General features: G+C 49.8%; 32 non-coding genes across 32 annotated transcripts; all 32 read left to right on the top strand.

Moving 5' to 3' along the window:
- The first annotated feature begins 414 nt into the window (after window positions 1–414).
- On the top strand, window positions 415–488 carry Trnan-guu (transfer RNA asparagine (anticodon GUU)). The gene has a single exon. It is a non-coding gene; the product is annotated as a tRNA-Asn (tRNA).
- A 497-nt stretch (window positions 489–985) lies between these two features.
- On the top strand, window positions 986–1,059 carry Trnan-guu (transfer RNA asparagine (anticodon GUU)). The gene has a single exon. It is a non-coding gene; the product is annotated as a tRNA-Asn (tRNA).
- A 497-nt stretch (window positions 1,060–1,556) lies between these two features.
- Window positions 1,557–1,630, top strand: Trnan-guu (transfer RNA asparagine (anticodon GUU)). The gene has a single exon. It is a non-coding gene; the product is annotated as a tRNA-Asn (tRNA).
- Window positions 1,631–2,318: 688 nt separating this feature from the next.
- Trnat-cgu (transfer RNA threonine (anticodon CGU)) lies at window positions 2,319–2,390 on the top strand. The gene has a single exon. It is a non-coding gene; the product is annotated as a tRNA-Thr (tRNA).
- A 333-nt stretch (window positions 2,391–2,723) lies between these two features.
- On the top strand, window positions 2,724–2,797 carry Trnan-guu (transfer RNA asparagine (anticodon GUU)). The gene has a single exon. It is a non-coding gene; the product is annotated as a tRNA-Asn (tRNA).
- Window positions 2,798–3,294: 497 nt separating this feature from the next.
- Trnan-guu (transfer RNA asparagine (anticodon GUU)) lies at window positions 3,295–3,368 on the top strand. Its single transcript has one exon. It is a non-coding gene; the product is annotated as a tRNA-Asn (tRNA).
- Window positions 3,369–3,865: 497 nt separating this feature from the next.
- Trnan-guu (transfer RNA asparagine (anticodon GUU)) lies at window positions 3,866–3,939 on the top strand. The gene has a single exon. It is a non-coding gene; the product is annotated as a tRNA-Asn (tRNA).
- Window positions 3,940–4,627: 688 nt separating this feature from the next.
- Window positions 4,628–4,699, top strand: Trnat-cgu (transfer RNA threonine (anticodon CGU)). Its single transcript has one exon. It is a non-coding gene; the product is annotated as a tRNA-Thr (tRNA).
- A 333-nt stretch (window positions 4,700–5,032) lies between these two features.
- On the top strand, window positions 5,033–5,106 carry Trnan-guu (transfer RNA asparagine (anticodon GUU)). Its single transcript has one exon. It is a non-coding gene; the product is annotated as a tRNA-Asn (tRNA).
- Window positions 5,107–5,603: 497 nt separating this feature from the next.
- Window positions 5,604–5,677, top strand: Trnan-guu (transfer RNA asparagine (anticodon GUU)). Its single transcript has one exon. It is a non-coding gene; the product is annotated as a tRNA-Asn (tRNA).
- Window positions 5,678–6,174: 497 nt separating this feature from the next.
- Trnan-guu (transfer RNA asparagine (anticodon GUU)) lies at window positions 6,175–6,248 on the top strand. Its single transcript has one exon. It is a non-coding gene; the product is annotated as a tRNA-Asn (tRNA).
- A 497-nt stretch (window positions 6,249–6,745) lies between these two features.
- Trnan-guu (transfer RNA asparagine (anticodon GUU)) lies at window positions 6,746–6,819 on the top strand. Its single transcript has one exon. It is a non-coding gene; the product is annotated as a tRNA-Asn (tRNA).
- Window positions 6,820–7,316: 497 nt separating this feature from the next.
- Window positions 7,317–7,390, top strand: Trnan-guu (transfer RNA asparagine (anticodon GUU)). Its single transcript has one exon. It is a non-coding gene; the product is annotated as a tRNA-Asn (tRNA).
- A 497-nt stretch (window positions 7,391–7,887) lies between these two features.
- On the top strand, window positions 7,888–7,961 carry Trnan-guu (transfer RNA asparagine (anticodon GUU)). Its single transcript has one exon. It is a non-coding gene; the product is annotated as a tRNA-Asn (tRNA).
- A 497-nt stretch (window positions 7,962–8,458) lies between these two features.
- Trnan-guu (transfer RNA asparagine (anticodon GUU)) lies at window positions 8,459–8,532 on the top strand. Its single transcript has one exon. It is a non-coding gene; the product is annotated as a tRNA-Asn (tRNA).
- A 497-nt stretch (window positions 8,533–9,029) lies between these two features.
- Window positions 9,030–9,103, top strand: Trnan-guu (transfer RNA asparagine (anticodon GUU)). Its single transcript has one exon. It is a non-coding gene; the product is annotated as a tRNA-Asn (tRNA).
- A 497-nt stretch (window positions 9,104–9,600) lies between these two features.
- Window positions 9,601–9,674, top strand: Trnan-guu (transfer RNA asparagine (anticodon GUU)). The gene has a single exon. It is a non-coding gene; the product is annotated as a tRNA-Asn (tRNA).
- A 688-nt stretch (window positions 9,675–10,362) lies between these two features.
- Window positions 10,363–10,434, top strand: Trnat-cgu (transfer RNA threonine (anticodon CGU)). Its single transcript has one exon. It is a non-coding gene; the product is annotated as a tRNA-Thr (tRNA).
- Window positions 10,435–10,767: 333 nt separating this feature from the next.
- Window positions 10,768–10,841, top strand: Trnan-guu (transfer RNA asparagine (anticodon GUU)). The gene has a single exon. It is a non-coding gene; the product is annotated as a tRNA-Asn (tRNA).
- Window positions 10,842–11,338: 497 nt separating this feature from the next.
- On the top strand, window positions 11,339–11,412 carry Trnan-guu (transfer RNA asparagine (anticodon GUU)). The gene has a single exon. It is a non-coding gene; the product is annotated as a tRNA-Asn (tRNA).
- Window positions 11,413–11,909: 497 nt separating this feature from the next.
- Window positions 11,910–11,983, top strand: Trnan-guu (transfer RNA asparagine (anticodon GUU)). Its single transcript has one exon. It is a non-coding gene; the product is annotated as a tRNA-Asn (tRNA).
- A 688-nt stretch (window positions 11,984–12,671) lies between these two features.
- Trnat-cgu (transfer RNA threonine (anticodon CGU)) lies at window positions 12,672–12,743 on the top strand. The gene has a single exon. It is a non-coding gene; the product is annotated as a tRNA-Thr (tRNA).
- A 333-nt stretch (window positions 12,744–13,076) lies between these two features.
- Trnan-guu (transfer RNA asparagine (anticodon GUU)) lies at window positions 13,077–13,150 on the top strand. The gene has a single exon. It is a non-coding gene; the product is annotated as a tRNA-Asn (tRNA).
- A 497-nt stretch (window positions 13,151–13,647) lies between these two features.
- Window positions 13,648–13,721, top strand: Trnan-guu (transfer RNA asparagine (anticodon GUU)). Its single transcript has one exon. It is a non-coding gene; the product is annotated as a tRNA-Asn (tRNA).
- Window positions 13,722–14,218: 497 nt separating this feature from the next.
- On the top strand, window positions 14,219–14,292 carry Trnan-guu (transfer RNA asparagine (anticodon GUU)). The gene has a single exon. It is a non-coding gene; the product is annotated as a tRNA-Asn (tRNA).
- Window positions 14,293–14,980: 688 nt separating this feature from the next.
- Window positions 14,981–15,052, top strand: Trnat-cgu (transfer RNA threonine (anticodon CGU)). The gene has a single exon. It is a non-coding gene; the product is annotated as a tRNA-Thr (tRNA).
- Window positions 15,053–15,385: 333 nt separating this feature from the next.
- On the top strand, window positions 15,386–15,459 carry Trnan-guu (transfer RNA asparagine (anticodon GUU)). Its single transcript has one exon. It is a non-coding gene; the product is annotated as a tRNA-Asn (tRNA).
- A 497-nt stretch (window positions 15,460–15,956) lies between these two features.
- Window positions 15,957–16,030, top strand: Trnan-guu (transfer RNA asparagine (anticodon GUU)). Its single transcript has one exon. It is a non-coding gene; the product is annotated as a tRNA-Asn (tRNA).
- Window positions 16,031–16,527: 497 nt separating this feature from the next.
- Trnan-guu (transfer RNA asparagine (anticodon GUU)) lies at window positions 16,528–16,601 on the top strand. Its single transcript has one exon. It is a non-coding gene; the product is annotated as a tRNA-Asn (tRNA).
- A 688-nt stretch (window positions 16,602–17,289) lies between these two features.
- Trnat-cgu (transfer RNA threonine (anticodon CGU)) lies at window positions 17,290–17,361 on the top strand. The gene has a single exon. It is a non-coding gene; the product is annotated as a tRNA-Thr (tRNA).
- Window positions 17,362–17,694: 333 nt separating this feature from the next.
- On the top strand, window positions 17,695–17,768 carry Trnan-guu (transfer RNA asparagine (anticodon GUU)). Its single transcript has one exon. It is a non-coding gene; the product is annotated as a tRNA-Asn (tRNA).
- Window positions 17,769–18,265: 497 nt separating this feature from the next.
- On the top strand, window positions 18,266–18,339 carry Trnan-guu (transfer RNA asparagine (anticodon GUU)). Its single transcript has one exon. It is a non-coding gene; the product is annotated as a tRNA-Asn (tRNA).
- The last annotated feature ends 208 nt before the right edge of the window (window positions 18,340–18,547 follow it).

The following is an 18,547-nucleotide window of genomic DNA, read 5'->3' as shown; positions in this document are numbered from 1 at the left end:
TGAGTGATGCCACAGAGCCTTATACACATTCAGCCAAGTGACACTGTAGGTAAAAACATGGCCCTACACAGACGTTCTACTCTTTTCCTATTTATTCGTCATGTGTGCACTGCAGTAGAGCGACGCCCACTACAAAAGACGTATTCTTTACATTCAATTTCAGCGTATACGTCGCGACTGCCATATGACAGGGCCTGTCTCTCGATGTCGATTTGTATTTGGTGTCTCTTAAGTGTCGATCTGCAGTGGGCCGCTGTTGGCCGAGAGACACGTATTCGTGTACGAGCCTCGCTACAGTGTGCATGCACGTTATCCATGTGAAGAGGCGCAAGCAGATGCTACCATTCTGCGAGATTCCTGCAGAAGGTATACGAATTGCGTTGATATACAGAGCACAAGTGAGCCAAATTCAAGGCCTCCGTGGCGCAATCGGCTAGCGCGTTCGGCTGTTAACCGAAAGGTTGGTGGTTCGAGCCCACCCGGGGGCGAAATCGTTTTAACCGGCACCGAGGTGAGGACATACGTCAACTTTGTTAGAGATACACAGCTAGCGTGACAATTTGGCTGTGTTTGAGTGATGCCACAGAGCCTTATACACATTCAGCCAAGTGACACTGTAGGTAAAAACATGGCCCTACACAGACGTTCTACTCTTTTCCTATTTATTCGTCATGTGTGCACTGCAGTAGAGCGACGCCCACTACAAAAGACGTATTCTTTACATTCAATTTCAGCGTATACGTCGCGACTGCCATATGACAGGGCCTGTCTCTCGATGTCGATTTGTATTTGGTGTCTCTTAAGTGTCGATCTGCAGTGGGCCGCTGTTGGCCGAGAGACACGTATTCGTGTACGAGCCTCGCTACAGTGTGCATGCACGTTATCCATGTGAAGAGGCGCAAGCAGATGCTACCATTCTGCGAGATTCCTGCAGAAGGTATACGAATTGCGTTGATATACAGAGCACAAGTGAGCCAAATTCAAGGCCTCCGTGGCGCAATCGGCTAGCGCGTTCGGCTGTTAACCGAAAGGTTGGTGGTTCGAGCCCACCCGGGGGCGAAATCGTTTTAACCGGCACCGAGGTGAGGACATACGTCAACTTTGTTAGAGATACACAGCTAGCGTGACAATTTGGCTGTGTTTGAGTGATGCCACAGAGCCTTATACACATTCAGCCAAGTGACACTGTAGGTAAAAACATGGCCCTACACAGACGTTCTACTCTTTTCCTATTTATTCGTCATGTGTGCACTGCAGTAGAGCGACGCCCACTACAAAAGACGTATTCTTTACATTCAATTTCAGCGTATACGTCGCGACTGCCATATGACAGGGCCTGTCTCTCGATGTCGATTTGTATTTGGTGTCTCTTAAGTGTCGATCTGCAGTGGGCCGCTGTTGGCCGAGAGACACGTATTCGTGTACGAGCCTCGCTACAGTGTGCATGCACGTTATCCATGTGAAGAGGCGCAAGCAGATGCTACCATTCTGCGAGATTCCTGCAGAAGGTATACGAATTGCGTTGATATACAGAGCACAAGTGAGCCAAATTCAAGGCCTCCGTGGCGCAATCGGCTAGCGCGTTCGGCTGTTAACCGAAAGGTTGGTGGTTCGAGCCCACCCGGGGGCGAAATCGTTTTAACCGGCACCGAGGTGAGGACATACGTCAACTTTGTTAGAGATACACAGCTAGCGTGACAATTTGGCTGTGTTTGAGTGATGCCACAGAGCCTTATACACATTCAGCCAAGTGACACTGTAGGTAAAAACATGGCCCTACACAGACGTTCTACTCTTTTCCTATTTATTCGTCATGTGTGCACTGCAGTAGAGCGACGCCCACTACAAAAGACGTATTCTTTACATTCAATTTCAGCGTATACGTCGCGACTGCCATATGACAGGGCCTGTCTCTCGATGTCGATTTGTATTTGGTGTCTCTTAAGTGTCGATCTGCAGTGGGCCGCTGTTGGCCGAGAGACGTGCAGTCGCCTTACATGAAGCCCCATGGGCAACGCCAGTGCCACTGTGGACAACAGCATACTGTAGCCAGAGAGAGGAGCCGAAAGGCGCATTTCGCAGTCGAGCCACGCTATCCCACAAGCTGTGCACTAGGACAGGATTGTGCAGACCGCAAACTTCTGGTGGCCCGACGCTCGTCGTCGATCGTAAGGGCGAAACAGTCAAGAGATTTGGAAAACGGCAATGTGGACACCCCCTGCAGCAGCTGTGTGCCAAATCCGATATCTGGTCGAGGGCTGCAAGATTCAGTATGATGAAGTGACAATTCGGGGATAGCTCACAAACGCTAAGCTGCCGCCTTCTTAGCTCAGTGGTAGAGCACTGGTCTCGTAAACCAGGGGTCGTGAGTTCGAACCTCACAGAAGGCATTCATTTTTTTAACCTTCCTGCAAGGAGCGGAGCTATCTCGAGCAGCATCTAACACATGGCAGTACACTGAATGAAAGGGATGTTCTACAGCCTATGAAAAGTATTCTACTGGCCTCAGAGGTTTTCTGAATGCATAGGCACAACAGTGGTTTGTATGCATTTTGTAGTATAATGTCATGCTTGGCGATGTCATTCGTGTACGAGCCTCGCTACAGTGTGCATGCACGTTATCCATGTGAAGAGGCGCAAGCAGATGCTACCATTCTGCGAGATTCCTGCAGAAGGTATACGAATTGCGTTGATATACAGAGCACAAGTGAGCCAAATTCAAGGCCTCCGTGGCGCAATCGGCTAGCGCGTTCGGCTGTTAACCGAAAGGTTGGTGGTTCGAGCCCACCCGGGGGCGAAATCGTTTTAACCGGCACCGAGGTGAGGACATACGTCAACTTTGTTAGAGATACACAGCTAGCGTGACAATTTGGCTGTGTTTGAGTGATGCCACAGAGCCTTATACACATTCAGCCAAGTGACACTGTAGGTAAAAACATGGCCCTACACAGACGTTCTACTCTTTTCCTATTTATTCGTCATGTGTGCACTGCAGTAGAGCGACGCCCACTACAAAAGACGTATTCTTTACATTCAATTTCAGCGTATACGTCGCGACTGCCATATGACAGGGCCTGTCTCTCGATGTCGATTTGTATTTGGTGTCTCTTAAGTGTCGATCTGCAGTGGGCCGCTGTTGGCCGAGAGACACGTATTCGTGTACGAGCCTCGCTACAGTGTGCATGCACGTTATCCATGTGAAGAGGCGCAAGCAGATGCTACCATTCTGCGAGATTCCTGCAGAAGGTATACGAATTGCGTTGATATACAGAGCACAAGTGAGCCAAATTCAAGGCCTCCGTGGCGCAATCGGCTAGCGCGTTCGGCTGTTAACCGAAAGGTTGGTGGTTCGAGCCCACCCGGGGGCGAAATCGTTTTAACCGGCACCGAGGTGAGGACATACGTCAACTTTGTTAGAGATACACAGCTAGCGTGACAATTTGGCTGTGTTTGAGTGATGCCACAGAGCCTTATACACATTCAGCCAAGTGACACTGTAGGTAAAAACATGGCCCTACACAGACGTTCTACTCTTTTCCTATTTATTCGTCATGTGTGCACTGCAGTAGAGCGACGCCCACTACAAAAGACGTATTCTTTACATTCAATTTCAGCGTATACGTCGCGACTGCCATATGACAGGGCCTGTCTCTCGATGTCGATTTGTATTTGGTGTCTCTTAAGTGTCGATCTGCAGTGGGCCGCTGTTGGCCGAGAGACACGTATTCGTGTACGAGCCTCGCTACAGTGTGCATGCACGTTATCCATGTGAAGAGGCGCAAGCAGATGCTACCATTCTGCGAGATTCCTGCAGAAGGTATACGAATTGCGTTGATATACAGAGCACAAGTGAGCCAAATTCAAGGCCTCCGTGGCGCAATCGGCTAGCGCGTTCGGCTGTTAACCGAAAGGTTGGTGGTTCGAGCCCACCCGGGGGCGAAATCGTTTTAACCGGCACCGAGGTGAGGACATACGTCAACTTTGTTAGAGATACACAGCTAGCGTGACAATTTGGCTGTGTTTGAGTGATGCCACAGAGCCTTATACACATTCAGCCAAGTGACACTGTAGGTAAAAACATGGCCCTACACAGACGTTCTACTCTTTTCCTATTTATTCGTCATGTGTGCACTGCAGTAGAGCGACGCCCACTACAAAAGACGTATTCTTTACATTCAATTTCAGCGTATACGTCGCGACTGCCATATGACAGGGCCTGTCTCTCGATGTCGATTTGTATTTGGTGTCTCTTAAGTGTCGATCTGCAGTGGGCCGCTGTTGGCCGAGAGACGTGCAGTCGCCTTACATGAAGCCCCATGGGCAACGCCAGTGCCACTGTGGACAACAGCATACTGTAGCCAGAGAGAGGAGCCGAAAGGCGCATTTCGCAGTCGAGCCACGCTATCCCACAAGCTGTGCACTAGGACAGGATTGTGCAGACCGCAAACTTCTGGTGGCCCGACGCTCGTCGTCGATCGTAAGGGCGAAACAGTCAAGAGATTTGGAAAACGGCAATGTGGACACCCCCTGCAGCAGCTGTGTGCCAAATCCGATATCTGGTCGAGGGCTGCAAGATTCAGTATGATGAAGTGACAATTCGGGGATAGCTCACAAACGCTAAGCTGCCGCCTTCTTAGCTCAGTGGTAGAGCACTGGTCTCGTAAACCAGGGGTCGTGAGTTCGAACCTCACAGAAGGCATTCATTTTTTTAACCTTCCTGCAAGGAGCGGAGCTATCTCGAGCAGCATCTAACACATGGCAGTACACTGAATGAAAGGGATGTTCTACAGCCTATGAAAAGTATTCTACTGGCCTCAGAGGTTTTCTGAATGCATAGGCACAACAGTGGTTTGTATGCATTTTGTAGTATAATGTCATGCTTGGCGATGTCATTCGTGTACGAGCCTCGCTACAGTGTGCATGCACGTTATCCATGTGAAGAGGCGCAAGCAGATGCTACCATTCTGCGAGATTCCTGCAGAAGGTATACGAATTGCGTTGATATACAGAGCACAAGTGAGCCAAATTCAAGGCCTCCGTGGCGCAATCGGCTAGCGCGTTCGGCTGTTAACCGAAAGGTTGGTGGTTCGAGCCCACCCGGGGGCGAAATCGTTTTAACCGGCACCGAGGTGAGGACATACGTCAACTTTGTTAGAGATACACAGCTAGCGTGACAATTTGGCTGTGTTTGAGTGATGCCACAGAGCCTTATACACATTCAGCCAAGTGACACTGTAGGTAAAAACATGGCCCTACACAGACGTTCTACTCTTTTCCTATTTATTCGTCATGTGTGCACTGCAGTAGAGCGACGCCCACTACAAAAGACGTATTCTTTACATTCAATTTCAGCGTATACGTCGCGACTGCCATATGACAGGGCCTGTCTCTCGATGTCGATATGTATTTGGTGTCTCTTAAGTGTCGATCTGCAGTGGGCCGCTGTTGGCCGAGAGACACGTATTCGTGTACGAGCCTCGCTACAGTGTGCATGCACGTTATCCATGTGAAGAGGCGCAAGCAGATGCTACCATTCTGCGAGATTCCTGCAGAAGGTATACGAATTGCGTTGATATACAGAGCACAAGTGAGCCAAATTCAAGGCCTCCGTGGCGCAATCGGCTAGCGCGTTCGGCTGTTAACCGAAAGGTTGGTGGTTCGAGCCCACCCGGGGGCGAAATCGTTTTAACCGGCACCGAGGTGAGGACATACGTCAACTTTGTTAGAGATACACAGCTAGCGTGACAATTTGGCTGTGTTTGAGTGATGCCACAGAGCCTTATACACATTCAGCCAAGTGACACTGTAGGTAAAAACATGGCCCTACACAGACGTTCTACTCTTTTCCTATTTATTCGTCATGTGTGCACTGCAGTAGAGCGACGCCCACTACAAAAGACGTATTCTTTACATTCAATTTCAGCGTATACGTCGCGACTGCCATATGACAGGGCCTGTCTCTCGATGTCGATATGTATTTGGTGTCTCTTAAGTGTCGATCTGCAGTGGGCCGCTGTTGGCCGAGAGACACGTATTCGTGTACGAGCCTCGCTACAGTGTGCATGCACGTTATCCATGTGAAGAGGCGCAAGCAGATGCTACCATTCTGCGAGATTCCTGCAGAAGGTATACGAATTGCGTTGATATACAGAGCACAAGTGAGCCAAATTCAAGGCCTCCGTGGCGCAATCGGCTAGCGCGTTCGGCTGTTAACCGAAAGGTTGGTGGTTCGAGCCCACCCGGGTGCGAAATCGTTTTAACCGGCACCGAGGTGAGGACATACGTCAACTTTGTTAGAGATACACAGCTAGCGTGACAATTTGGCTGTGTTTGAGTGATGCCACAGAGCCTTATACACATTCAGCCAAGTGACACTGTAGGTAAAAACATGGCCCTACACAGACGTTCTACTCTTTTCCTATTTATTCGTCATGTGTGCACTGCAGTAGAGCGACGCCCACTACAAAAGACGTATTCTTTACATTCAATTTCAGCGTATACGTCGCGACTGCCATATGACAGGGCCTGTCTCTCGATGTCGATTTGTATTTGGTGTCTCTTAAGTGTCGATCTGCAGTGGGCCGCTGTTGGCCGAGAGACACGTATTCGTGTACGAGCCTCGCTACAGTGTGCATGCACGTTATCCATGTGAAGAGGCGCAAGCAGATGCTACCATTCTGCGAGATTCCTGCAGAAGGTATACGAATTGCGTTGATATACAGAGCACAAGTGAGCCAAATTCAAGGCCTCCGTGGCGCAATCGGCTAGCGCGTTCGGCTGTTAACCGAAAGGTTGGTGGTTCGAGCCCACCCGGGGGCGAAATCGTTTTAACCGGCACCGAGGTGAGGACATACGTCAACTTTGTTAGAGATACACAGCTAGCGTGACAATTTGGCTGTGTTTGAGTGATGCCACAGAGCCTTATACACATTCAGCCAAGTGACACTGTAGGTAAAAACATGGCCCTACACAGACGTTCTACTCTTTTCCTATTTATTCGTCATGTGTGCACTGCAGTAGAGCGACGCCCACTACAAAAGACGTATTCTTTACATTCAATTTCAGCGTATACGTCGCGACTGCCATATGACAGGGCCTGTCTCTCGATGTCGATTTGTATTTGGTGTCTCTTAAGTGTCGATCTGCAGTGGGCCGCTGTTGGCCGAGAGACACGTATTCGTGTACGAGCCTCGCTACAGTGTGCATGCACGTTATCCATGTGAAGAGGCGCAAGCAGATGCTACCATTCTGCGAGATTCCTGCAGAAGGTATACGAATTGCGTTGATATACAGAGCACAAGTGAGCCAAATTCAAGGCCTCCGTGGCGCAATCGGCTAGCGCGTTCGGCTGTTAACCGAAAGGTTGGTGGTTCGAGCCCACCCGGGGGCGAAATCGTTTTAACCGGCACCGAGGTGAGGACATACGTCAACTTTGTTAGAGATACACAGCTAGCGTGACAATTTGGCTGTGTTTGAGTGATGCCACAGAGCCTTATACACATTCAGCCAAGTGACACTGTAGGTAAAAACATGGCCCTACACAGACGTTCTACTCTTTTCCTATTTATTCGTCATGTGTGCACTGCAGTAGAGCGACGCCCACTACAAAAGACGTATTCTTTACATTCAATTTCAGCGTATACGTCGCGACTGCCATATGACAGGGCCTGTCTCTCGATGTCGATTTGTATTTGGTGTCTCTTAAGTGTCGATCTGCAGTGGGCCGCTGTTGGCCGAGAGACACGTATTCGTGTACGAGCCTCGCTACAGTGTGCATGCACGTTATCCATGTGAAGAGGCGCAAGCAGATGCTACCATTCTGCGAGATTCCTGCAGAAGGTATACGAATTGCGTTGATATACAGAGCACAAGTGAGCCAAATTCAAGGCCTCCGTGGCGCAATCGGCTAGCGCGTTCGGCTGTTAACCGAAAGGTTGGTGGTTCGAGCCCACCCGGGGGCGAAATCGTTTTAACCGGCACCGAGGTGAGGACATACGTCAACTTTGTTAGAGATACACAGCTAGCGTGACAATTTGGCTGTGTTTGAGTGATGCCACAGAGCCTTATACACATTCAGCCAAGTGACACTGTAGGTAAAAACATGGCCCTACACAGACGTTCTACTCTTTTCCTATTTATTCGTCATGTGTGCACTGCAGTAGAGCGACGCCCACTACAAAAGACGTATTCTTTACATTCAATTTCAGCGTATACGTCGCGACTGCCATATGACAGGGCCTGTCTCTCGATGTCGATTTGTATTTGGTGTCTCTTAAGTGTCGATCTGCAGTGGGCCGCTGTTGGCCGAGAGACACGTATTCGTGTACGAGCCTCGCTACAGTGTGCATGCACGTTATCCATGTGAAGAGGCGCAAGCAGATGCTACCATTCTGCGAGATTCCTGCAGAAGGTATACGAATTGCGTTGATATACAGAGCACAAGTGAGCCAAATTCAAGGCCTCCGTGGCGCAATCGGCTAGCGCGTTCGGCTGTTAACCGAAAGGTTGGTGGTTCGAGCCCACCCGGGGGCGAAATCGTTTTAACCGGCACCGAGGTGAGGACATACGTCAACTTTGTTAGAGATACACAGCTAGCGTGACAATTTGGCTGTGTTTGAGTGATGCCACAGAGCCTTATACACATTCAGCCAAGTGACACTGTAGGTAAAAACATGGCCCTACACAGACGTTCTACTCTTTTCCTATTTATTCGTCATGTGTGCACTGCAGTAGAGCGACGCCCACTACAAAAGACGTATTCTTTACATTCAATTTCAGCGTATACGTCGCGACTGCCATATGACAGGGCCTGTCTCTCGATGTCGATTTGTATTTGGTGTCTCTTAAGTGTCGATCTGCAGTGGGCCGCTGTTGGCCGAGAGACACGTATTCGTGTACGAGCCTCGCTACAGTGTGCATGCACGTTATCCATGTGAAGAGGCGCAAGCAGATGCTACCATTCTGCGAGATTCCTGCAGAAGGTATACGAATTGCGTTGATATACAGAGCACAAGTGAGCCAAATTCAAGGCCTCCGTGGCGCAATCGGCTAGCGCGTTCGGCTGTTAACCGAAAGGTTGGTGGTTCGAGCCCACCCGGGGGCGAAATCGTTTTAACCGGCACCGAGGTGAGGACATACGTCAACTTTGTTAGAGATACACAGCTAGCGTGACAATTTGGCTGTGTTTGAGTGATGCCACAGAGCCTTATACACATTCAGCCAAGTGACACTGTAGGTAAAAACATGGCCCTACACAGACGTTCTACTCTTTTCCTATTTATTCGTCATGTGTGCACTGCAGTAGAGCGACGCCCACTACAAAAGACGTATTCTTTACATTCAATTTCAGCGTATACGTCGCGACTGCCATATGACAGGGCCTGTCTCTCGATGTCGATTTGTATTTGGTGTCTCTTAAGTGTCGATCTGCAGTGGGCCGCTGTTGGCCGAGAGACACGTATTCGTGTACGAGCCTCGCTACAGTGTGCATGCACGTTATCCATGTGAAGAGGCGCAAGCAGATGCTACCATTCTGCGAGATTCCTGCAGAAGGTATACGAATTGCGTTGATATACAGAGCACAAGTGAGCCAAATTCAAGGCCTCCGTGGCGCAATCGGCTAGCGCGTTCGGCTGTTAACCGAAAGGTTGGTGGTTCGAGCCCACCCGGGGGCGAAATCGTTTTAACCGGCACCGAGGTGAGGACATACGTCAACTTTGTTAGAGATACACAGCTAGCGTGACAATTTGGCTGTGTTTGAGTGATGCCACAGAGCCTTATACACATTCAGCCAAGTGACACTGTAGGTAAAAACATGGCCCTACACAGACGTTCTACTCTTTTCCTATTTATTCGTCATGTGTGCACTGCAGTAGAGCGACGCCCACTACAAAAGACGTATTCTTTACATTCAATTTCAGCGTATACGTCGCGACTGCCATATGACAGGGCCTGTCTCTCGATGTCGATTTGTATTTGGTGTCTCTTAAGTGTCGATCTGCAGTGGGCCGCTGTTGGCCGAGAGACGTGCAGTCGCCTTACATGAAGCCCCATGGGCAACGCCAGTGCCACTGTGGACAACAGCATACTGTAGCCAGAGAGAGGAGCCGAAAGGCGCATTTCGCAGTCGAGCCACGCTATCCCACAAGCTGTGCACTAGGACAGGATTGTGCAGACCGCAAACTTCTGGTGGCCCGACGCTCGTCGTCGATCGTAAGGGCGAAACAGTCAAGAGATTTGGAAAACGGCAATGTGGACACCCCCTGCAGCAGCTGTGTGCCAAATCCGATATCTGGTCGAGGGCTGCAAGATTCAGTATGATGAAGTGACAATTCGGGGATAGCTCACAAACGCTAAGCTGCCGCCTTCTTAGCTCAGTGGTAGAGCACTGGTCTCGTAAACCAGGGGTCGTGAGTTCGAACCTCACAGAAGGCATTCATTTTTTTAACCTTCCTGCAAGGAGCGGAGCTATCTCGAGCAGCATCTAACACATGGCAGTACACTGAATGAAAGGGATGTTCTACAGCCTATGAAAAGTATTCTACTGGCCTCAGAGGTTTTCTGAATGCATAGGCACAACAGTGGTTTGTATGCATTTTGTAGTATAATGTCATGCTTGGCGATGTCATTCGTGTACGAGCCTCGCTACAGTGTGCATGCACGTTATCCATGTGAAGAGGCGCAAGCAGATGCTACCATTCTGCGAGATTCCTGCAGAAGGTATACGAATTGCGTTGATATACAGAGCACAAGTGAGCCAAATTCAAGGCCTCCGTGGCGCAATCGGCTAGCGCGTTCGGCTGTTAACCGAAAGGTTGGTGGTTCGAGCCCACCCGGGGGCGAAATCGTTTTAACCGGCACCGAGGTGAGGACATACGTCAACTTTGTTAGAGATACACAGCTAGCGTGACAATTTGGCTGTGTTTGAGTGATGCCACAGAGCCTTATACACATTCAGCCAAGTGACACTGTAGGTAAAAACATGGCCCTACACAGACGTTCTACTCTTTTCCTATTTATTCGTCATGTGTGCACTGCAGTAGAGCGACGCCCACTACAAAAGACGTATTCTTTACATTCAATTTCAGCGTATACGTCGCGACTGCCATATGACAGGGCCTGTCTCTCGATGTCGATATGTATTTGGTGTCTCTTAAGTGTCGATCTGCAGTGGGCCGCTGTTGGCCGAGAGACACGTATTCGTGTACGAGCCTCGCTACAGTGTGCATGCACGTTATCCATGTGAAGAGGCGCAAGCAGATGCTACCATTCTGCGAGATTCCTGCAGAAGGTATACGAATTGCGTTGATATACAGAGCACAAGTGAGCCAAATTCAAGGCCTCCGTGGCGCAATCGGCTAGCGCGTTCGGCTGTTAACCGAAAGGTTGGTGGTTCGAGCCCACCCGGGGGCGAAATCGTTTTAACCGGCACCGAGGTGAGGACATACGTCAACTTTGTTAGAGATACACAGCTAGCGTGACAATTTGGCTGTGTTTGAGTGATGCCACAGAGCCTTATACACATTCAGCCAAGTGACACTGTAGGTAAAAACATGGCCCTACACAGACGTTCTACTCTTTTCCTATTTATTCGTCATGTGTGCACTGCAGTAGAGCGACGCCCACTACAAAAGACGTATTCTTTACATTCAATTTCAGCGTATACGTCGCGACTGCCATATGACAGGGCCTGTCTCTCGATGTCGATATGTATTTGGTGTCTCTTAAGTGTCGATCTGCAGTGGGCCGCTGTTGGCCGAGAGACACGTATTCGTGTACGAGCCTCGCTACAGTGTGCATGCACGTTATCCATGTGAAGAGGCGCAAGCAGATGCTACCATTCTGCGAGATTCCTGCAGAAGGTATACGAATTGCGTTGATATACAGAGCACAAGTGAGCCAAATTCAAGGCCTCCGTGGCGCAATCGGCTAGCGCGTTCGGCTGTTAACCGAAAGGTTGGTGGTTCGAGCCCACCCGGGGGCGAAATCGTTTTAACCGGCACCGAGGTGAGGACATACGTCAACTTTGTTAGAGATACACAGCTAGCGTGACAATTTGGCTGTGTTTGAGTGATGCCACAGAGCCTTATACACATTCAGCCAAGTGACACTGTAGGTAAAAACATGGCCCTACACAGACGTTCTACTCTTTTCCTATTTATTCGTCATGTGTGCACTGCAGTAGAGCGACGCCCACTACAAAAGACGTATTCTTTACATTCAATTTCAGCGTATACGTCGCGACTGCCATATGACAGGGCCTGTCTCTCGATGTCGATTTGTATTTGGTGTCTCTTAAGTGTCGATCTGCAGTGGGCCGCTGTTGGCCGAGAGACGTGCAGTCGCCTTACATGAAGCCCCATGGGCAACGCCAGTGCCACTGTGGACAACAGCATACTGTAGCCAGAGAGAGGAGCCGAAAGGCGCATTTCGCAGTCGAGCCACGCTATCCCACAAGCTGTGCACTAGGACAGGATTGTGCAGACCGCAAACTTCTGGTGGCCCGACGCTCGTCGTCGATCGTAAGGGCGAAACAGTCAAGAGATTTGGAAAACGGCAATGTGGACACCCCCTGCAGCAGCTGTGTGCCAAATCCGATATCTGGTCGAGGGCTGCAAGATTCAGTATGATGAAGTGACAATTCGGGGATAGCTCACAAACGCTAAGCTGCCGCCTTCTTAGCTCAGTGGTAGAGCACTGGTCTCGTAAACCAGGGGTCGTGAGTTCGAACCTCACAGAAGGCATTCATTTTTTTAACCTTCCTGCAAGGAGCGGAGCTATCTCGAGCAGCATCTAACACATGGCAGTACACTGAATGAAAGGGATGTTCTACAGCCTATGAAAAGTATTCTACTGGCCTCAGAGGTTTTCTGAATGCATAGGCACAACAGTGGTTTGTATGCATTTTGTAGTATAATGTCATGCTTGGCGATGTCATTCGTGTACGAGCCTCGCTACAGTGTGCATGCACGTTATCCATGTGAAGAGGCGCAAGCAGATGCTACCATTCTGCGAGATTCCTGCAGAAGGTATACGAATTGCGTTGATATACAGAGCACAAGTGAGCCAAATTCAAGGCCTCCGTGGCGCAATCGGCTAGCGCGTTCGGCTGTTAACCGAAAGGTTGGTGGTTCGAGCCCACCCGGGGGCGAAATCGTTTTAACCGGCACCGAGGTGAGGACATACGTCAACTTTGTTAGAGATACACAGCTAGCGTGACAATTTGGCTGTGTTTGAGTGATGCCACAGAGCCTTATACACATTCAGCCAAGTGACACTGTAGGTAAAAACATGGCCCTACACAGACGTTCTACTCTTTTCCTATTTATTCGTCATGTGTGCACTGCAGTAGAGCGACGCCCACTACAAAAGACGTATTCTTTACATTCAATTTCAGCGTATACGTCGCGACTGCCATATGACAGGGCCTGTCTCTCGATGTCGATATGTATTTGGTGTCTCTTAAGTGTCGATCTGCAGTGGGCCGCTGTTGGCCGAGAGACACGTATTCGTGTACGAGCCTCGCTACAGTGTGCATGCACGTTATCCATGTGAAGAGGCGCAAGCAGATGCTACCATTCTGCGAGATTCCTGCAGAAGGTATACGAATTGCGTTGATATACAGAGCACAAGTGAGCCAAATTCAAGGCCTCCGTGGCGCAATCGGCTAGCGCGTTCGGCTGTTAACCGAAAGGTTGGTGGTTCGAGCCCACCCGGGGGCGAAATCGTTTTAACCGGCACCGAGGTGAGGACATACGTCAACTTTGTTAGAGATACACAGCTAGCGTGACAATTTGGCTGTGTTTGAGTGATGCCACAGAGCCTTATACACATTCAGCCAAGTGACACTGTAGGTAAAAACATGGCCCTACACAGACGTTCTACTCTTTTCCTATTTATTCGTCATGTGTGCACTGCAGTAGAGCGACGCCCACTACAAAAGACGTATTCTTTACATTCAATTTCAGCGTATACGTCGCGACTGCCATATGACAGGGCCTGTCTCTCGATGTCGATATGTATTTGGTGTCTCTTAAGTGTCGATCTGCAGTGGGCCGCTGTTGGCCGAGAGACACGTATTCGTGTACGAGCCTCGCTACAGTGTGCATGCACGTTATCCATGTGAAGAGGCGCAAGCAGATGCTACCATTCTGCGAGATTCCTGCAGAAGGTATACGAATTGCGTTGATATACAGAGCACAAGTGAGCCAAATTCAAGGCCTCCGTGGCGCAATCGGCTAGCGCGTTCGGCTGTTAACCGAAAGGTTGGTGGTTCGAGCCCACCCGGGGGCGAAATCGTTTTAACCGGCACCGAGGTGAGGACATACGTCAACTTTGTTAGAGATACACAGCTAGCGTGACAATTTGGCTGTGTTTGAGTGATGCCACAGAGCCTTATACACATTCAGCCAAGTGACACTGTAGGTAAAAACATGGCCCTACACAGACGTTCTACTCTTTTCCTATTTATTCGTCATGTGTGCACTGCAGTAGAGCGACGCCCACTACAAAAGACGTATTCTTTACATTCAATTTCAGCGTATACGTCGCGACTGCCATATGACAGGGCCTGTCTCTCGATGTCGATTTGTATTTGGTGTCTCTTAAGTGTCGATCTGCAGTGGGCCGCTGTTGGCCGAGAGACGTGCAGTCGCCTTACATGAAGCCCCATGGGCAACGCCAGTGCCACTGTGGACAACAGCATACTGTAGCCAGAGAGAGGAGCCGAAAGGCGCATTTCGCAGTCGAGCCACGCTATCCCACAAGCTGTGCACTAGGACAGGATTGTGCAGACCGCAAACTTCTGGTGGCCCGACGCTCGTCGTCGATCGTAAGGGCGAAACAGTCAAGAGATTTGGAAAACGGCAATGTGGACACCCCCTGCAGCAGCTGTGTGCCAAATCCGATATCTGGTCGAGGGCTGCAAGATTCAGTATGATGAAGTGACAATTCGGGGATAGCTCACAAACGCTAAGCTGCCGCCTTCTTAGCTCAGTGGTAGAGCACTGGTCTCGTAAACCAGGGGTCGTGAGTTCGAACCTCACAGAAGGCATTCATTTTTTTAACCTTCCTGCAAGGAGCGGAGCTATCTCGAGCAGCATCTAACACATGGCAGTACACTGAATGAAAGGGATGTTCTACAGCCTATGAAAAGTATTCTACTGGCCTCAGAGGTTTTCTGAATGCATAGGCACAACAGTGGTTTGTATGCATTTTGTAGTATAATGTCATGCTTGGCGATGTCATTCGTGTACGAGCCTCGCTACAGTGTGCATGCACGTTATCCATGTGAAGAGGCGCAAGCAGATGCTACCATTCTGCGAGATTCCTGCAGAAGGTATACGAATTGCGTTGATATACAGAGCACAAGTGAGCCAAATTCAAGGCCTCCGTGGCGCAATCGGCTAGCGCGTTCGGCTGTTAACCGAAAGGTTGGTGGTTCGAGCCCACCCGGGGGCGAAATCGTTTTAACCGGCACCGAGGTGAGGACATACGTCAACTTTGTTAGAGATACACAGCTAGCGTGACAATTTGGCTGTGTTTGAGTGATGCCACAGAGCCTTATACACATTCAGCCAAGTGACACTGTAGGTAAAAACATGGCCCTACACAGACGTTCTACTCTTTTCCTATTTATTCGTCATGTGTGCACTGCAGTAGAGCGACGCCCACTACAAAAGACGTATTCTTTACATTCAATTTCAGCGTATACGTCGCGACTGCCATATGACAGGGCCTGTCTCTCGATGTCGATTTGTATTTGGTGTCTCTTAAGTGTCGATCTGCAGTGGGCCGCTGTTGGCCGAGAGACACGTATTCGTGTACGAGCCTCGCTACAGTGTGCATGCACGTTATCCATGTGAAGAGGCGCAAGCAGATGCTACCATTCTGCGAGATTCCTGCAGAAGGTATACGAATTGCGTTGATATACAGAGCACAAGTGAGCCAAATTCAAGGCCTCCGTGGCGCAATCGGCTAGCGCATTCGGCTGTTAACCGAAAGGTTGGTGGTTCGAGCCCACCCGGGGGCGAAATCGTTTTAACCGTCACCGAGGTGAGGACATACGTCAACTTTGTTAGAGATACACAGCTAGCGTGACAATTTGGCTGTGTTTGAGTGATGCCACAGAGCCTTATACACATTCAGCCAAGTGACACTGTAGGTAAAAACATGGCCCTACACAGACGTTCTACTCTTTTCCTATTTATTCGTCATGTGTGCACTGCAGTAGAGCGACGCCCACTACAAAAGACGTATTCTTTACATTCAATTTCAGCGTATACGTCGCGACTGCCATATGACAGGGCCTGTCTCTCGATGTCGATTTGTATTTGGTGTCTCTTAAGTGTCGATCTGCAGTGGGCCGCTGTTGGCCGAGAGACACGTATTCGTGTACGAGCCTCGCTACAGTGTGCATGCACGTTATCCATGTGAAGAGGCGCAAGCAGATGCTACCATTCTGCGAGATTCCTGCAGAAGGTATACGAATTGCGTTGATATACAGAGCACAAGTGAGCCAAATTCAAGGCCTCCGTGGCGCAATCGGCTAGCGCGTTCGGCTGTTAACCGAAAGGTTGGTGGTTCGAGCCCACCCGGGGGCGAAATCGTTTTAACCGGCACCGAGGTGAGGACATACGTCAACTTTGTTAGAGATACACAGCTAGCGTGACAATTTGGCTGTGTTTGAGTGATGCCACAGAGCCTTATACACATTCAGCCAAGTGACACTGTAGGTAAAAACATGGCCCTACACAGACGTTCTACTCTTTTCCTATTTATTCGTCATGTGTGCACTGCAGTAGAGCGACGCCCACTACAAAAGACGTATTCTTTACATTCAATTTCAGCGTATACGTCGCGACTGCCATATGACAGGGCCTGTCTCTCGATGTCGATTTGTATTTGGTGTCTCTTAAGTGTCGATCTGCAGTGGGCCGCTGTTGGCCGAGAGACGTGCAGTCGCCTTACATGAAGCCCCATGGGCAACGCCAGTGCCACTGTGGACAACAGCATACTGTAGCCAGAGAGAGGAGCCGAAAGGCGCATTTCGCAGTCGAGCCACGCTATCCCACAAGCTGTGCACTAGGACAGGATTGTGCAGACCGCAAACTTCTGGTGGCCCGACGCTCGTCGTCGATCGTAAGGGCGAAACAGTCAAGAGATTTGGAAAACGGCAATGTGGACACCCCCTGCAGCAGCTGTGTGCCAAATCCGATATCTGGTCGAGGGCTGCAAGATTCAGTATGATGAAGTGACAATTCGGGGATAGCTCACAAACGCTAAGCTGCCGCCTTCTTAGCTCAGTGGTAGAGCACTGGTCTCGTAAACCAGGGGTCGTGAGTTCGAACCTCACAGAAGGCATTCATTTTTTTAACCTTCCTGCAAGGAGCGGAGCTATCTCGAGCAGCATCTAACACATGGCAGTACACTGAATGAAAGGGATGTTCTACAGCCTATGAAAAGTATTCTACTGGCCTCAGAGGTTTTCTGAATGCATAGGCACAACAGTGGTTTGTATGCATTTTGTAGTATAATGTCATGCTTGGCGATGTCATTCGTGTACGAGCCTCGCTACAGTGTGCATGCACGTTATCCATGTGAAGAGGCGCAAGCAGATGCTACCATTCTGCGAGATTCCTGCAGAAGGTATACGAATTGCGTTGATATACAGAGCACAAGTGAGCCAAATTCAAGGCCTCCGTGGCGCAATCGGCTAGCGCGTTCGGCTGTTAACCGAAAGGTTGGTGGTTCGAGCCCACCCGGGGGCGAAATCGTTTTAACCGGCACCGAGGTGAGGACATACGTCAACTTTGTTAGAGATACACAGCTAGCGTGACAATTTGGCTGTGTTTGAGTGATGCCACAGAGCCTTATACACATTCAGCCAAGTGACACTGTAGGTAAAAACATGGCCCTACACAGACGTTCTACTCTTTTCCTATTTATTCGTCATGTGTGCACTGCAGTAGAGCGACGCCCACTACAAAAGACGTATTCTTTACATTCAATTTCAGCGTATACGTCGCGACTGCCATATGACAGGGCCTGTCTCTCGATGTCGATATGTATTTGGTGTCTCTTAAGTGTCGATCTGCAGTGGGCCGCTGTTGGCCGAGAGACACGTATTCGTGTACGAGCCTCGCTACAGTGTGCATGCACGTTATCCATGTGAAGAGGCGCAAGCAGATGCTACCATTCTGCGAGATTCCTGCAGAAGGTATACGAATTGCGTTGATATACAGAGCACAAGTGAGCCAAATTCAAGGCCTCCGTGGCGCAATCGGCTAGCGCGTTCGGCTGTTAACCGAAAGGTTGGTGGTTCGAGCCCACCCGGGGGCGAAATCGTTTTAACCGGCACCGAGGTGAGGACATACGTCAACTTTGTTAGAGATACACAGCTAGCGTGACAATTTGGCTGTGTTTGAGTGATGCCACAGAGCCTTATACACATTCAGCCAAGTGACACTGTAGGTAAAAACATGGCCCTACACAGACGTTCTACTCTTTTCCTATTTATTCGTCATGTGTGCACTGCAGTAGAGCGACG

This window comes from Schistocerca nitens, chromosome 6, assembly GCF_023898315.1.
Source record: "Schistocerca nitens isolate TAMUIC-IGC-003100 chromosome 6, iqSchNite1.1, whole genome shotgun sequence".
NCBI classification, from domain to species: Eukaryota; Metazoa; Arthropoda; class Insecta; order Orthoptera; family Acrididae; genus Schistocerca; species Schistocerca nitens.
This window is presented reverse-complemented; position numbering and strand designations above follow the sequence as displayed.